A 6,330-nucleotide genomic window follows, 5' to 3' on the forward strand; every position below is an offset into this window, starting at 1 on the left:
AGTGGATGGACATTAGGATGATTCATTAGCCTTCTATATACGAAGTCCTGTGGTGCCCATAATAGGGCCGGGCAATACGAAGACCTGTGGTGCCCATAATAGGGCCGGGCAATAACTCCGAGTACGAAGTCCTGTGGTGCCCATAATAGGGCCGGGCAATACGAAGTCCTGTGGTGCCCATAATAGGGTCGGGCATGGAGTTGAGGGATTTTTGAATCAGTCCATCCGTGGTGTGATTTGTTTGTGCAGTGACGCATTTCATGATAGCATGTTTTAAATATTCTTTTCACAGTTCTACTCACTGGGCATCTAGCTCACCCCTCTCCCCTAACCCCCAGGTTTGCAGGTACGGGATAGATAGAGAAGGCAAGAAGAAAAAGTCATATGTATGTAATAGTTAGATTGTGGACATGACAATTGTATTATGATGAAATGTAAAAATATTCAGGATGTTATATAATGAGGTCATTGAGGATAGAGTTGTGCTTGACCATAATATATTGTTAATCCCTTTTGTATATACATGATCTTATGTTATGATGTTTATGTAAACTAACTCAACACAGGTTGTTTTGCCTTTAAGGCTTGATGAGATCCCACAGAGGGACTATGTTATGTATATGATCAGAGTATGCACCGGTTGAGTTAGTTGATGACAGTATGTATGAAGAAAAGTTTTAATTTTTATGCATGTTGTTGATCATGTATGGGATTATACAGGTTTACAGGTTTTATGTCAGGCTTGCTACGGGTCCCGGCGGCCTTAAGTCGACCCGGATCCTAGCGCCGGTAGCGGTCCGGATTTCCGGGGCGTTACAGAGACCTTCTATCCCTTTACTTATTCATCAATTATATAGAAAGACTGGCCCATGACATTTCTGATGTGGTAAATAAGGGAGACTAGAGACCCATCATTCTTGGTAAAGGTAGTCCTTCCATTTCCCACTTACTTTTTGCTGATGACCTTATTCTTTTTGCAGAGGCCTCAAGCGCACAAGTAGAAACTTAATGTTTTAAAGGATTTCTGCACTAGTTCTACCCAGAGGGTGAATTTGGACAAAAATCAAAATATTTCCCTACAGGACAAGAGAGTCTTTAGCAACAAATCGGGTGTCTCCAAGACTGAGAATCTGGGGAAGTACCTTGGGGTTCCCCTACTGCATTCTCGTGTCTCTAGATAGACTTACCAGGACGTCATTAATAATATCAAGAACAAATTTGCCAATGGGATAATAGAAAGCTCTCGCTTGTGAGTTGTATTATTCTTACTTAATCGATTATCTCAGCTATTCCATCTTATGCCATGCAAACTTCAATTATGCCAAGCCTTATTTGTGACGAAGTGGATAAGTTATGTAGATAATTCATATGAGGGAGCTCGGATGGTTCCAAGAAAGTCTCCTTGGTTCCTTGGAAGCAAGTCATTGAGCCCAAAGATTGTGGTGGCCTTGGTCTTAGATGTGAAAAAGTGACTAATCAAGCATACATGATGAAACTTGCTTGAGCTGTACTCATAAATAAAAGCGCCATATGGGTTAGGATCCTTCACTCTAAAAACAAGTTCAAATGTGAATACCCAACATCTATGCTTCACAAATACAATTGCTCCAACCTTTATAGAGGCATATGCTCGGTATAGGATGAATTCAAAGAAGGTATTGTGTGGATGCTGGACAATAGCAAGTCTATCAATTTTTGGTTGGGCTCTTAGCTCCAAGATGGAAAAACTCTAGCAAAGCAAACCTTATAGCCTCTATAGATTAGAATGCTCAAGAGATCAGTTTCTAACTAAAGAATAGATAGTGGATTGGAAGGCTTTAGGAGATTTCTTGCCAACATCCTCTCTGCTTATGCTTACTGACCTTCCATCACTGATTGATAATGACTCTCAAGACTGTCTTTATTGGAGGTTTGATAGTACAAGAAAGGCAACCCTTGCTTCTACTCACTTTTTGCTTTCTAACCTTAATGATCATGACAAGGATGAAAATTGGAATCTCATCTGGCGATGGAGCGGGCCGTAACAAGTGAAAACATTCTTGTCACTAGCCAACCATGATAGAGTTTTGATGAATGTCGAGTGAAGGAGGAGACATCTATACTCCTCAATGCTTTGTGAGATGTGTAGTCTAGACAATGAGACGTCCCTGCATGCTCTAAGGGACTATCTATCGGCTGCCTAGGTTTGGAGAAGGATTCTGCCAAAGTGCAGGGTGAGAGACTTCTTCAGTCAGGGTTCGATCAAGAGCCGGATGAGATGGAACTTACTGCTCACTTTCAATACACGAGATAACATCTTCTTGTCTTTACTCTTCGGCTTGGTCGCCTGAGATTGTGGAAACATATCGCAACTCCATCTTTATGAGGGAGGTCATGAATTTGGATAATCTTATATATTGTGCTCTCATTGAAGCCAAAGGGACGTGCTTAGCTCTAAGTAAGATCTCTAGCCATGACCTTTCTCCATATAAAACTGCACAAAGGGTCAATTGGCAGAAATTATTGGTGAACATAGTCAAGTTGAACACGGATGCAACGTTTACTAGAAACGAGCACCTTGCTTTTAGGGGAGGGATTTTCAGAGACTCAACAAGTGGTTGGGTCAAAGGTTTTATTGCTTCTCTGGACAGGAGATCGATTCTCAATGTTGAGCTAGAAACAATCTTTCATGGCCTAAAGGTCGCAAAGGCTCTGGGTTACAACAATCTCGTTGTGGAAAGCAATAGTCTAAATGCTATTGATATGTTGAATGGTAAAATCCAGGTGAACGATGCCAATGCTTCAATACTCAGAACCATTCGTGCTCTGTTCTCAGCGAACTTAAGGCTCAGTTCACTCATGCTCTATGAGAGACTAACAGGCATGTAGATTATATGGCGAATTGGCTACGAGTATTAAAGTGGTTACATATCATCGATCAGTCTTTAGCCAGACTTATGGATATAGTCTCTTCGGAAGCTACTGGCATCACCAGCATAGAACTAGGATAACTTCCTTTGTTCCTTTCCTCTCATCATCAAAAAAAAAAAAAAAAAAAAAATTGTAATTGCTCTAATATGTATGGTAGGCTTGGGCAAAGGTCAGTTTTAATTCAGAACTGGTTATTCGACTCTAATTTGTGGATAAAACCAAAATCACCTTGAAGTTTAATATTTTAAAAATGATTTTATCTAGTTTTAAAGAAGATATAATTATGATTTTTTTACGATTTCAGATCTAATTAAGCCTCAAATTTTAAACTCTTAATTAATTTATATTATTAACTTAATTATATGCTATGTAAACCTATTCTAATAAGTTTATATTGAATCAAATATCTAAAAATACTTTATCAATTGTCATACATAATCAATGATCATATAATTTAAATTTATTACCCACATATTTTTTATGTTAAGCTCCAAAATTTATTTAAAATTTATTGACTTTATTATATAATAATATGTTCTAACTTAATTGTAAATACATATAATAGATAAATGTATATAATATATTGTAAACTAATTTTTATAATTAAAAAAATTATAACTCACCCTAAAAATGTTAGCCATAAATAATAGCAATGAAGAAATTTTGTTTTGTAACAGCAGCACCGTCACTAAATTTATTATTAGTGATGATTTCAAATATGAATCACTAAAAATACTATTTTTTATAATTTTTTAAATATAAATTTTCTTTTATTCTTTTAGTTAACTTTTTTAATTTTATTTTATATTATAATAAAAATAATTTAACAGGATTAAATATTAATATAAACTACCAACAATTTTAGTTAAAACTAGTTTTTTTACTGTGTATTACACATTGTATAATGGTTATTTAATTAATTTATACATTTATTATTAATACTTTGTGTTACTACTAATTTTAATTATCTATATCTACAATATATATAAAAGTGAAAAGAAAGAAATATAATAATTTTAAGATTATCTAAATACTTAAAAAAATTTTAAAAACTTCTAATATATTATCTTATGAAAATATTTTTATCCAATAAATTAATTATAAAATAATAAATTAATTATATAATTTGTTAAAATTATCCAAAATAATTATATATTTTAAACTCATTTATATAGCATTTTGTTGGATGGCTAACGAAAATGTCTTTATCTCCTTAATATTAATTTTTTTTTTCTAAAAAATTATAGAATAATAAAATAATTAACCTCTATTTCAATAGCATTAATAAATTTACTAATAAAAATTGAAATAATGCTAAAACCAATCGATAATTATCATAATAAAACATGTTAAATAATTATTCTCTCTTATTTTACATTATTATTATTATTATAAAGATCATACAACATATGACAATTATCAATATAATGGTAAATAAAAATAATAAATTTAATTAATAAGGAAAATAAATTTATAAGATGATAATTAATCAATATGAAATTATGAAAATTTATATCTAATTTCATTTAGACCTTGGAGGGATAGATAAGTGTTTTTTTTTTTTTTCCTTATTCGAGAATTACTTTTCTATTTTTTTTTGTTGAAAATTATTTTTTTAAATTTTTGTAATAATCTTTTAAATTCATAATTTCTGAAGTATTATTAACTGCTTTTGTAAAAGATATATATATATATATTTGAAATAATGATACTGTGAGGTCACTCATCTATATATCTATCTATTAAAAAAATAAAAAAATTATTTATATAAATTTTGAAAGTTCCCTTCGATTACATATATATATATATCAACAATTTTAATTTGAATAAAATATTAATATAATTTTTAATTAAATTAATTTTTTTTTTAAAAAATACATTTATAATCATAATATAAAGATAGGGATATTTTTTATAAACGTAATATTTCTTTCTTTCTTAATTTTTTTTTTAAACGAGAATTGAAAATTAGAGAGAAAAATTGAGATTTACCAAATTAATTTTGTGAGTGTCTCTGTTTCCTACATGATATAAATTATAGATGGATAATTATTTTTTATTTAAATAATTTTTTCAATACCTCTAAAAACAAGTAATGCAAGACAAGAATCAATAAAAAACTATAAAATATTTTGGTTATTTCTTTTATGATAAGGGGATTATTTTAATTTAATTTGATTATATATATTTTTCAAATAAGATTTTTAGTAAATTCTAAATTTTATAAGTATTATAATAAATATGATAAAGTATTATTAATTGCACATTAAAATATATTATCTCATCTTTGTTATGGTGTATTATTTATATAAAATAAAAATTTTAATTAAGAATTGTTAATTAAAATTTAAATTATCAAACGAAAAATTTGCAAAAAAAAAAAAAAAAAAGGAAAGCAAATATATATCTGCATGAATTACCTAAAAAAAAAAAAATCATGCAAAGACATCCAAATTCATCCTATAATACAATAAAGACAAAAATATCAATTGAGTGAGACTCTATATCAATGGAAGTAAACAAAAATGAGAAATTATTTGGAGCGAGAAAGTAATTTTACCAGAAAATGTACTGAAATGATGAGAATCTCAATTTTCTCACTTTGCTACTGGAATAACCAAGAGCTGGAACACAAATAATTAAGCCAAAAAACATAAAAAAACGAGTTAAAATTAAAAAAAAAAAAAAAGAAATAAAAGGAGGGCAAGTAAATAAAAAATAATTAAAAATTAACTTTTATAACTAATAAAATTAAAAATAATAATAATAATGAACCTAGATCTGAAGAATAAACCAAGATCTGCAACATGTAGAGTCCTTTGGAGTGGTGATTTTGATGAGAATGATCAGCAGGCATGGGATGAGTAGCTAGCTAGCAAGCAGGAACTCTTCCATCTCTTTACACACAGCAACGGCAACGGCAACGGCAACGGCAACGGCAAAAGGATCAGCCAGTGCAGAAAGTTCAACCACAGGCAGGTATCCAATGATAAAAAATAGCTATTAGCTTAGAAGATCGATGCATGTCAGAGAATATAAAAGCAAGGGAAGGGAAGGGAACATCAATAATTCACTAACCATGTCTTTTTAGGTGTTCAAAAATAAAAGCTAATTAATATTATATATTAAGTTAGAATTACTTTTAACTTTTATTTTTTTTAAAAAAAATATAAAACTTAACTCTTTTATTTGATAGAAATATCAAAACTTTTATATGCTCTCCATATAGCATTAGCTTTTATGTAATGTGCATTCCACGTCATTTGTAATTATTGTACATGCTAATTATTATTTTTTATATGTTTATTATTAAATTTTATATAAAATATAATAATATTATGAAATCATTGTGGTTGCTTGATAAACCTTTTTCCAAATCAAGGTCAGGTTCGGTTTATCTACATGAATCATGTGAACTGG

At 30.2% G+C, this 6,330-nt stretch overlaps 1 protein-coding gene across 2 annotated transcripts in view; it reads right to left on the minus strand.

Annotated features, from left to right (window-relative positions):
* The window catches only part of LOC110607484 (disease resistance protein RPS2), a 41,172-nt gene extending 35,172 nt beyond the window's left edge, over positions 1 to 6,000 (minus strand). For both annotated transcript variants that reach the window (XM_043951502.1, XM_043951505.1), the window contains exons 1-2: positions 5,686 to 6,000; positions 5,471 to 5,534 (exon numbers count right to left, since the gene is read on the minus strand). The gene's annotated coding sequence lies outside the window, so the exon portion shown is untranslated. The remainder of the gene's footprint in view (positions 1 to 5,470; positions 5,535 to 5,685) is intronic.
* Positions 6,001 to 6,330: the final 330 nt, after the last annotated feature.

Source organism: Manihot esculenta, chromosome 2 (assembly GCF_001659605.2).
Source record: "Manihot esculenta cultivar AM560-2 chromosome 2, M.esculenta_v8, whole genome shotgun sequence".
NCBI classification, from domain to species: Eukaryota; Viridiplantae; Streptophyta; class Magnoliopsida; order Malpighiales; family Euphorbiaceae; genus Manihot; species Manihot esculenta.